Genomic DNA, 12,378 nt, shown 5'->3' with positions numbered 1-12,378 from the left:
TAACCATATCTACTGAAGTCATCAGTAAATGTGATGAAGTACTTATAATCGCCTCTAGCAGCGATATTGAAAGGGTCACATACATCACTATGTATAAGACCTAACAAGTCAGTCACTCTCTCACTATGCCCACTAAAGGGAGTCTTGGTCATCTTGCCTAGTAGGCATGACTCGCACGTCTCATAAGATTCAAAATCAAATGAGTCCAGCAAACCATCCTTATGGAGCTGGGATAAGCGCTTGTCATTTATATGACCTAAGTGACAGTGCCAGAGATAGATTTGGTTCATGTCATTTGACTTGAACCTCTTGGCATTTATGTTATAGATAGGGCTTTCAAGGTCTAGAATGTAGAGTCCGTTCATTAAAGGTGCACTAAAATAGAACATATCTTTTAAATAAACTGAACAACATTTGTCCTTTATTATAAAAGAGAAACCTTTCTTGTCCAAACAAAAAACTGAAATTATGTTCTTAGTTAAAGCAGACACATAACAACAATCATCCAACTCTAGTACAAGCCCAGAGGGTAGAGATAGAAAATAAGTCCCTACAGCAACAGCAGCAACCCGTGCTCCATTGCCTACGCGTATGTCCACCTCGCCCTTTGCCAATGCCCTGCTATTTCTCAGCGCCTGCACATTAGTACAAATATGAGAAGCACATCCGGTATCTAATACCCACGATGAAGAAATAGATATATTGACTTCTATAACATATATACCTGAAGTGGAAGTCTCACTTCGCTTCTTCTTAAGATCTTCCAAGTACACCTTGCAGTTCCTCTTCTAGTGCCCGGTCTGATCGCAGTGGAAGCAGGTAGCATCCTTGGCGACCCCTCCTTTAGGCTTTAGTGCCTTGCCTTTGCCCTTGGCTTGGGACTTTCCTTTGCCTTTGGGCTTGCCCTTGCCCTTGTGTTTCTGAACCATCATAACAGAGTGGGGCTTAACCTTCTTAAGGTTCAGCTCAGCAGCTCGGGCAGTGGCTTGTCAATTTCGTTCATGTTGTAGTTTAGAACGAATTGACTATAGCTATCCGACAAGGATTGCAAGATCAGGTCAGTGGCCAGCTCTTGGCCAAACAGGAATCGCAACCTCTGTAGGTTTTCTATGTACCCAATCATTTTGAGTACATATGGGCCTACGGGAGCCCCATCTAACATCTTGCACTGAAATAGTGCCTTTGAGATCTCGAATCTCTCGTGCCTAGCTTGTCCCTGATATAGTTGACGAAGATGTTCAACCATATCGTAAGCTCCCATCAACTCATGTTGCTTCTGAAGCTCAGAGTTCATTGTCACGAGCATCAGACAGGACACATCTAATGCGTCATCTTGATGCTTCTTGTAAGCATCTCGGTCAGCTCGCGTGGTAGTGGCAGGAGGAGCCTCCAGAATGGGTTGTTCCAGAACGTACAGTTTACGTTCCTAAGTGAGAACTATTCTCAAGTTCCTGTACCAGTCCAGGAAATTTGCTCCGTTGAGCTTGTCCTTCTCAAGGACAGAACGCAGGGAGAAAGAGTTCGTATTCGACGTCATGGTTATCTACAACAGAAAAATGTAGAAAATAAATATCATATTCTTTTAAATCATTTAATTAGGCCTTTAACTAAATGATGCTCCCACTGAATTCTATAATTCATGTGGGACAAGATCCACATCATACTACACCTTGAGTTAGCTTTGGCTAATACGCCCAAGATTTAGTATGATCAGTAGGTAACGATTTACCAATTACATCTCTATGCAACTCTTGTTTATAGGATAAGATCCACATGTATATTAAGACTTGAGTTAGCTTTGGCTAATACGCCCAATAATTAATATAAATGTCATTTTGACCTGTCTACCAACCATTGGAAAATGCCTATAGTTAAACTCGATCCAATTGAGTTAACTAGTTACTCAATCTAATTGAGTTGTACTCACCCATGCGTTGATAGGCAGGACCAAGATTGTCCCTCCGTACCCTACCAAGATAATATGTGTTGCTCTGCTTTGGCATATTCAACAACACATGTGATCGAGGTAGTGATAGGTATCACGGCATGGTAGGCATTTGAGTTGACGCGATTGAGATCTAATCTAATCGAGAGGGTGCATCTTGTACACGATTTAGATCTAATGTAATCATTAGACACTAATTAATTACTAATTATGCATCACATACACTCAAGCAATTAATTAAATTATTTGTGATTAGTCATGACCCTACTACGATCTTCTCAAGCCAATGAGAAGATCGGATGGTCAACCTAAGGTCAACAGCTTCTCAAGATCCTCCCTTTGACCACCTTGTGTTGTTCGCGCCCTCCTCGTAACTCCGTCTCGAGTGGACCTTCCACCGCTCCAATTTTGTACATTACAATTTTTGAAACTCGAGTTACATTCGAGTCTAAACTAATTTACAACAAGAATATAAAATTGAGAAAGACACGATGCGTAGGTCGCGAATCAAATATACAACACGCACATCACATGACGACACGCAGGTCGTATTATGAATTACAACACAAATATTCCAATCAAATTGGGTCTTTTGGGTCATGATCATCACAAATTATACATAATTCTAAATTATGTAATTTCCATAATTTTCTGTAATTTTAATACTATTTTTTACAATTTTTATGAGCAAAAATTCCCGGTGGTCCCGTTTAGCGGTTTTCGGGCGCAATCGCGGAACGAATCCCCTTGCGGGGCCAGGGGCAGCGCCCCCTACCCGCGATCTAACCATCGCGAGTGTTCCTTAGCGATCCTACAGCGCCTTAGTCCACTGTTCCAAAAGGATTTGGGGCGAAACCTTGTCGTTTTGGAAAAATCTTCTCGGTAGTCGAAGCCTACAAGTGTCTAAACACTTGTGCTTCGCTTCTACGAGAAAATTACTCATAAAAACCATAAAAAAACTAAATTTACAGAAAATCACAGAACCTACAATTTTCATAAAAATGCAAACTAAACTCATACAAGACTTCGCACGTGGCTTTGATACCACTGTTAGGATTTTCGGGCCGCGAAAACCGCTTTTTCGCGTCGCGGAAACCCCGAAACCCCAAGCCACCGGATCCGTACAAAGTAAAATAAAACAAAAATATGAGTACGAGTTTACTAAAGCCTAGATCTACACTAGGAGAAGAGCCTTTTACCCTTGATGTGCGCCCTTCGCGAATCCCGCTCGTCCAAGGTGTCGGATCTCAAGATTGTCAAAGTAGATAATCCTCTACACGTATCCACATGAATAAAAGAGGGAGAAAACCAAACTAAAGTGTGCTAGCACCTTAGTAGGGTTCGACCAAGGTAGGATGAGAGGGAGAGAAGCAAGAGCTCAAGGAGGAAGAAGATGGAATGAATACAATTGAATGAAAAATTCATTCCCTTTCATTTTGAGTGGTCGGCCACAATTGTAACTCCTTTACAATTAATGTGGCGGGCCACATTAAATGGAAATGGGGTTTGTAACCTCCATGATGTGGCACACACATGTGCTCACTATGATGATGTAGCACATCATTATTAGTCCTCCTAATGTCAACTCACAAATTAGGTGGCAAATAGTCAAGTCAAACTTGACTCTTCTTCTTCCTCTTAAGTCAAGTCAAACTTGACTTAATCTCTCTCATGGTTGATCTAATCCAACCATCTAATTCAAGCCAATTTAATATAATGAATCTAATTCATTTAATTAAATTGATTCAATAAGTCATAATTTAAATTATACTCATTGAACACATGAATCAACTTGAGTCCAACTCAATTAGCCCAATTAGGATTACTCTTAATCCAATTTGATTCATCACATAAATCTAATCCTCTTGGTTCATCATATGAACCTAATCTCCATCTAATTGTCCTTAGTGTGTGACCCTATAGGTTCTTGTAACATTTGCAATGCCCCTAAACCCATTTAGGAACATAAATAATGAGTGGTATCTAGCAACACATCATTACTACCCAAGTTACAAGAATGTTGAGATTCAACATCACCTTTTGACTACTAATTGTGACTCCTCACAATATATGACAAGTGTCCTTCTATCCTAGACATCTAGATTGATCAATGTGAGGCATAGACCGTGTCATCCTCTGACCAATCTAAATCTTGATCTCCAAGTAGACTCACTAAATCAAATGAGCTCAATATCTCATATTGACTCATTTGGGCATGGTCATGCACTTCGTGGTCTCACTCTATCAAGAATATCGATGTCGCTCCCGTCATATAAGAGGGATAGATCCCATCTACATCACTCACATCCATCTGCATAATTCGTTATATATCTAGTAATCGTCTTTATAGTCCACCCAGTTACGGGTGACGTTTGACGAAAGCAAAGTATATAACTCCTTATGTAGGGATCCATGGTGACTTCAGGTCCAAGGACTAGTAGTCATACTAATAGCTACATGAGAAAGTATATGACACTCATATAATGATCCATGATACTTTTCTCATGGTGGGTCATTCAGTATACATTCTCTAATGCATACCCATGTGTCAACTTGATATCTCTATATCCATGACTTGTGAGATCAAGTCATCGAGTTGACCTATATACTAGTCTTATTGCATTAACATTGTCCTTGAATGTTAATACTCGACTATGAATGATTAAGAGTAGTGTTCCCTATATCATCTCACTATCGGTTCAACTAACCGATTGATATAGGTAAGAACCCTCTACTTAAGGACGCTATTATACTTAGTTTATTTGACACCAATACAAGTAAGTATAATAACCCAAAACAAATGTCTTTATTTATATAAGAATATGATACAATAAATCCATAATACAATCATCAAATGATTGGCTCTAGGGCTCTAACTAACAGTTGTCTCGTATCCAAAGGGCTCTCTCACTAAAAGCTGTTAACAGGAAAGCATTCCGTATGCAAATTCTCCGGATCATGCAACCCAAGAAGAAGGTGGAGATTGATGTAGTGGGAGAGAACACATTTGTTATGTATTTCTTCTCTTCAATGGGCAGGAAGCGAGTACTGGAATTTGTTTAATGATCTAATCGTGATCAAGGAGCCTCTAGGATTGGTAGAACCAAGGTTAGTGAAGTTCGATGAGCGTTCCTTTTGGGTGCATTGCCATAACGTGCCTTTGGCCTTTTAAAGCAAAGACATACTCGAGAAAATTGGGTCGCAAGTTGGGGGAGGATACCATTGTTTTGCTGACATATGAACGCCTCCCTGACTTTTGCTATCAGAGTGGTATAATTGACCACTCCTTTTGAAACTGCGAAGGGTTGATGACCGCAACACTAAAGTCAGCTTACAGTGGCTGGATGAGGGCACAATCTTATGGGACTCGGGCAAGGGCAAAGACTCAGTAAAAATCTAACCCTACCCCAGATAGCATGGCTCTGGGCACAATCATATGCACACCACACCTGTTGTTCCTTCTACACTCTAGTCTCTGATTCGGTTAGTTGAGTATCGTGATATGTTCCTTCTTTTACCCCGATGCTCCTCATCTTATGATACTTAATTTATGAATGATCTGTTTCTTCATAACTGTAATTGGATCTGTTTTCTTGCCCATGCTTGTCTTTCCATGTCATATTGTTCTATAAGTCTTTTCTGTAAGTCAATCAGCCATCTTTAAATCCAAACGTGATCATTGCTCGGTCTAGTGTTTGATGATGTTTTCACTGGCCTTGGTATGTTATCAGATCAGCAGTTCATTCTATCATAAGAATAACAAGTCCCTTATATAGTGTCAGTTTATGCATTTTGCATCTCATCATTTCAGCTTCTTGAATTCGAAGACAATTCAAAGTAATAACTCAGACAATGTTAGTTGGGTTTTCCTCATTTATATGTTTTGACATTCTGGACTGAAAGATGTTAGTAGATACGTTCTCTTATAAGCTAGTTGACCGTAGTGTTTCTAGTGGAGAATAATTTTCTTTTGCCAGACTATTAGGAGAAATTAAAATTAGAAGCTTGGAATGTATCTTTGAAACCAAGTAGCCTGGTATTGTGGGATTTTATGATGTGAATGGCAAGGTCTTGACCTATTAGGAGATAGTAAAATTAGAAGCTTGGATTTTATGCTTGTTTAAGTTTCATTTCTGGCATAATCAAATCCTGATATGTCTTACTTATCACCAGCCATTCAAGAACACCATATTTATGACACTGGTTACTGTCGCAATTTGAACTTAAGTTCAACTCTGTCTAGTAGGTCAGCAAAAGAAGGTAGAGCATCAGAGAGTATGTCAACAAGAGAAGGCAGAGCATCATACATTAGTAAGATTGTTTCCGTTGATTCAGATATTAGAATGTAGTAGCAGAAGCATAGTGAACTCATAATCCACATAATTATCACGATCTACTTTGAAGTGGTTCATGTTGTAGTTCCCTCATAGTTAGAGATTTGTTTATGATATTAGAATGTAGTAGTATATGGGTCTGCCGGGTAGACTCAGTGGCGGATCCAGAAATTCAAGCATAGTGGGGTGATTTACACGGAACAAGGGACAGTATCCTCTATCTCTATTAATGAAATATTATAATACTAGGGATTCCATCGCTGACAAGGGGGGTCGACCGCCGATGCCGCCCCCCTCTGGGTCCGCCCGTGCGGGTAGTTATTATCCTTTGATGATGTTGGCGAATTGAGTAATAAATTTGGAGAACAAATTGTTAGAGCATCTACATCAGTATCCTCATACAAAATCTAAAATTTAAGGTAAAAGAACTACTTTATTAAATTTAGATATCCATTTTTTACTATATAATACATCAGCTTCCCTATAATTTATCATATATTTATTTTTTTATTATTTTTTCTCTTTTTTTCTCTTTCCTCCATATTCTTTATTATTAGATGAAGAAGAGATGAAGGAGAGAGAAATTTTTTATTATTAAAGGGAGGAGAGAGAAATAGTATTTTAATGTTTAGGGAATGGAATCCATTCCCTAAATTTAAAGAATTACTATTCATGAAATGTATATTTAGGGAATGGGTAGGGTAGCTGATGCGGATGGTTTTTTAATGTAAAATGTAAAATTTAAGGTAAAAGTTAAATTTAGGGTAATTGATGTGGATGCTCTTATTAGTGAAGTAGAATGTAAAATACGTAACAAATAATAATAAATATAAATAATTAATAAGATTTAATATGCAAATAACGTTAACGGAATATTTAGGAATTTTTAAAAATTTTCTGAAGATTTTTCTGAGTTCTTATAAGATAATTTGCGGGGATAAATTGATAAACATGGGAAAAGTCTATTTAGAATTTAAGGTAGGAGTTGATAAGAAAATAACTTAGGGTTTGATTAAATTTAACCTAAGTTTCTTTTTCCTTTATTACTTTATTTTCCTTTAATTCCTTTTCTTCTCCCTATTTCTCCCCGAGCCCTAATCTTCTTCCTCGCCGTTTTCCTTCCCCCGTCCCTTCTCTAGCGACGCCGCCCGAAAACCTTATTCTCCTCCTCGTCTCAACGCCGCCTCCGATTCCTCTCCTCTTCCTCCGTCGAATCCTCTTCTCTCTTCCTCGAGATTTCCTCTTCTTCCATGTTTATGGCCGACGTTGCCATCCCGTCACCATTGCCGGTCGCCGTTCACTGTCGCCTCGTCGCCACCTCGGCTGGCCGGACGAAGCTAGCTTGCAGCCAGATGCGGCCAGCCCGCGGCCGCTACTGCTCGCCCCATCTTCGTTCCGTGCCCAAGTTCCCATCACCGATTCTATTTTTACCCGATTCATCGTCGTCGTCGCCGGTCACCAGAACTTCACCGCCGGCTCAGTGTGTCCTTCACCCTGCCATGGGATTGACCTAGACGTCACCTCCTTCCTCTGCCATCCCTGCCCCAACGCCGGCTACTTGACGCCACAATCCAGCAGCTAACGTCGCATCTACCCAAGGTTGGCAGCTATCATTCTTCTCCTTGATTCGTCGCTGGCATTGCCTAATCCTTGCTTCGGCCACGAGCAACAGGTTGGCTACTACTTTCGACAGCAAGTTCTTCTGCTATAAGCCAACAGCGATGCATTCGGAATAGGTATGATTAGTTCGCTTATTTTTCCTATCATGTGTGGAAGTTGATATAATGGATTTATTTGGATGGGTATTAGATTTGGAATTGGTTAATCTGATGCGGTTTGGATTAGCATATAGGTTAGCAATGGATGGTGAGGTTAATCGATTATTGTTGTGACAGATTATGAAATGGGTTTAGTCGATACTTAGATGAATTAAGGGTAGTTGATTCATGAGGAATTCGATTTTTGGATTAGAGATGATGAATGTCTAAATCTAATCTAATGAGGAGAATGAATTAGAAAAGGATTAATGATGGATGTGAAGGAAGAAGGGAATTAATTGAGGTTAATCATTAATTAGGGTTAATTAATTATCAGATGTGGAATGATGTGTTTTATTGAAGGATTAAATCTAATCTAATGAAGGTGATGGAGTAATTAGAGTGAAATTGACTTAACTCTAGTTTAGGTGGTGAGTTGTATTAGTAAGATCTAAATCATTAATTGATGGTTAATCAGTGATTGGAGTTGCCTTAAATGGGTTTGAAGGATTAGTTTTAGCTGTTTAATTCATATGTGAATGACTTTGATTCGAAACGGGCGTCTCGACGAAGGATTTCTGGATACAATCTTCTATTGAGGCGGGTACTTCTGACTTATCTTCTTGATATAGTCATTTTAGATATGCATAATAATTTATTTCTAGTAGTAATGATTATGTTTGCATCTGCTTAGGTATGTCACTATTTGGTTCTTGTAGTTTGCCTATATTCTTGTTTGTTGTGCATTCATGGTTATATTCTCTTGTTTGCTGCCATGTTTACTCCTGTTCATAGGAATAGTGACATACATTGTCCTACTGTGTAATAGTCTAATTATTTGATATATCTGATTTGTGTACCTGGATTTAGGTTACCTGGATCATTATGTGATTTATTTCTTTTATGGTGCATGTTATATGGAGGTGTATACTGTTTGTATCTATATGTTTAGTGTCATGCACTATTTTGCACGATTGCATGCTGAGTGATTGTCGGTTTCATTATTGTTGAGCGCATCGCCAGTTACATGATCTGCACACACAACCGCTCATGGGTTAGTGGTATATCAGGCAGTGTGTGTGCAGTTTACTCTGTTAGTGCTCCGCTGGTTCACTCATGGGGAGTGTGTCGTAGCGTGATAGCACGTCAAGGATCCCTCCTCTGGGCTGTTTCAGGGAGATGAGAGTATTGCGCTCCCACACTCTGTTTAGGGTAGGAGGATAAGTGTACCCTGACAGCATCCTGTCCACTCGGTCACTCAGGAGCAGTGATGGCAGAGTGTACAGTTGTCATAGCCCTACCCACTTGGCCTCACCATCGTGTATGAGATGACTGACTGGTGACAAGGGTGATACATGTTATTTTGCATCATTTTGCATGATTGCATTTATTGCTTGTGATTGCTACATATTGTTTGCTGCATTTTGGTGGTTGCATATGCTTGACATGCATACAGGTGACATATTGTATCTGGTCTGACGACCCTCGTATTCTGGATAGGAGGTTCTGGTGAATATAGTTTCTTTAGCCCTTTTCAGTCTGTATTTCCTACTTTTGTTCAGGAAATTGTATCGCATAATTATTACTGTTAGTTATAACTTATTATGCTTGTTTATCTATATCCGCTGAGTTCTTGGACTCACCCCGTTGATATATATTTTTTTCAGATATCAGGTAGAGGTATGTGGAGTCGCTTGGAGTATCCTGTCTGCCGGTTCCCACGTCACATCCGAAGATCGTTTCGAGTTTCGTTTACGCTTTTCGTGTATTTGGTATTTAGTGTTGTTATTGTGTTTTGTGTTGTTGTGGTTGTTGTGTAAAGCCTAGCCGACTAGCAGTTGTTATTTTTAGTTTGTATGGTTTTGCTTTATCGTTTTTCCGCTGTGTTGGTTTTTAGTACAGCCGAGTGGGCTGTAAAATATATATATAACTGTGTGGTTGTGTTTATTTTGTTCCAACGAGTGGGTTGATGATGTAAATTGTGTGGTTGTGTATATATTCCAGCTGTGTGTGGTAGAAGTATATTTTGTATATAGTAATGCTTCAGATTGTCACCCGTACATGAGAGATGTCAAAATTTTTTCTGGCAGGGACTACCTGGGGCGTGACAGCTTACCTCTAAATGCCTAAAGATGAAATTTGTAGTTGTTGTTTTTAGTTTGTATGGTTTTGCTTTATCGTTTTTCCGTTGTGTTGGTTTTTAGTACAGCCGAGTGAGCTGTAAAATATATATATAACTGCGTGGTTGTGTTTATTTTGTTCCAATGAGTGGGTTGATGTTGTAAATTGTGTGGTTGTGTATATATTCCAGCTGTGTGTGGCAGAAGTATCTTTTGTATATAGTAATGCTTCAGATTGTCACCTGTACATGAGAAATGTCAAAATTTCTTCTGGCAGGGACTACTTGAGGCGTGACAGCTTACCTCTAAGTGCCTAAAGATGAAATTTGCATCTACTAGGGTTGTCCATTCAGAAGTTGTATGAAATGTGTTAAGTGCGTATTTTAGTGAATCTTAGTTGGTTATTTTTTCTCCGAGATTTGTGAGTCCGGTGATGAGTTTTTGATCCTTCAGTGAAAGTTTGCAACAATTTCTCCTTCTAACCGGAAGTTGTTGATCTAGTTTCAGAGTAGATCTCGTTTAGTGAGTTTTGCCTCCGAGGTTCTTTCATGGATTTTCAGAAATTTTTTCTAGAGGTCTTTGGCTGACTAGTAGGCTTAGATCCGATTGAATTCTTGTGGTAGTAAAACATTCGACAGATAGAATTTTGCCTTGTTGTTTACCATGAAGTCGACTTGCTCCTTTTTCATCCATTGATATTCTTCTTTGTCCTTTTGTGCTACAAAATTATACTTCATAATAATTAATAATTCAAAAATCCATTTTGAAGAATATTTCCATCTTCTTTTTGTAGTTTGCGAACTTACACTCAAATTTCGATGGGTAGATGCTCGATCTGACCATTGTCTTCCGTGCTTTAGTCGACGGTTAATCCTTCTGAAGTGGTTGGGCTCTAATACCACTTGTTCGTCCCTTGCGGTCGGCAAGAAGGGTGTGAATTGTTTTACACAATAAAAATCCAAAACACCTTTCTTGATCTTATAGCTTGATTAAAACACTTGTACAAAAAGAAATTAATTAAAAAATGAAAGAAGAGGTAGATCCTTTACTTGGTTTGCAATCAGGGGATTACTAGTCCAAGACGTTGAAAGCTCACTATCAAATCTCCTTCTAATAGAGAAATCTCATACGACATTTAAAGCGCTCGATTACAAAAATAAATAGAAAGAAGATTATTTTTAAGTGTTGTGTTTAGTTACTAAAATCAGGACTGTATTTATAGTCCTGATCCGAGCACCTAGAAGAATTCCAAGCGTCTGGTCATGGATAAAATTTTATCCATGTTGCAATAGATCGCATCACAACGGACCTTGATAAAATCTCTGGTCCGGACACTTGGAATAATTCTGGGCGCTTAGATCATCTTCGTACAAGGGTGCCTCGCCAAGGCTAGATCAAGTTAATCTGAGCGCCCGGATCGGGCGCTCAGAATGGCTCCAAGCGCCCAGACTCCAGTCAACTCGATGTTGACTTTCCATCTGAGTTTTTCGCTCCAGCTCCATTCGCTTGGGTGATTTTGACCATCTGGAATAGGACTCGCTTGAACTTATTTTCTGATCTTTAAGAGCAACCTTTCGTTCCGGCTTCTCGTCCCTCGAAAATATCGCACGTTTTCTTCTCATCTGTCGATGTACTCTTTTGTAGCGTCTCGTCCCTCGGACGTACAGAGCTCATTGACTCTCTCTCATGCCATCCTTTTCATTAGCTACATCTTTCGCTCGATTTCTCGTGTTCCTAAGTTCTTGTACACTTAGATACAAGGCATTAAAAAGATAACAAGACATAACTCTGGTTTGGTTGATCATATCAAAATTATCATGGGATAGTTACACAAACTTGCATGTGGAGAATGATGATAATCCTTTTCATAAACGCAAGAGACAAAAGAAGTCTAGAGTATGGACAGAAATGACAGAAATTATTGATTCAAATGGTGATTCCAAGTATGAGTGCAAACATTGTCATTTGCTTTTAGTAAAAATAAAAACAGGGACTACAACACACTTGAAGCATCATTTATCTCATTGTGGTAAATATTTAGAGGCTAAGAAGAAGTATGAAAACAAACTAAGACTACAACAACTTAGTTTTGGGCCTCTAGGGGTAGATCCTACAAGTTTTCCACCATTTCACAATGGAAAATTTTGTATGGAGCAAATGAAAGACGCTACTACTACATGGATTTTGATGCATAACCAGTATGTTTGGTAGGTGTGGAATGT

General features: G+C 39.1%; 1 long non-coding RNA gene across 1 annotated transcript; it reads left to right on the top strand.

Annotated features, from left to right (window-relative positions):
* Positions 1–7,351: 7,351 nt before the first annotated feature.
* Positions 7,352–10,296, top strand: LOC122053943. The gene is made up of 3 exons (XR_006132460.1): positions 7,352–7,878; positions 7,952–8,015; positions 9,704–10,296. It is a non-coding gene; the product is annotated as an uncharacterized LOC122053943 (long non-coding RNA).
* Positions 10,297–12,378: the final 2,082 nt, after the last annotated feature.

Source organism: Zingiber officinale, chromosome 3A, assembly GCF_018446385.1.
Source record: "Zingiber officinale cultivar Zhangliang chromosome 3A, Zo_v1.1, whole genome shotgun sequence".
NCBI classification, from domain to species: Eukaryota; Viridiplantae; Streptophyta; class Magnoliopsida; order Zingiberales; family Zingiberaceae; genus Zingiber; species Zingiber officinale.
Note: the sequence above shows the minus strand (reverse complement) of the source record. Positions and strands in the feature narration are given on the sequence as shown.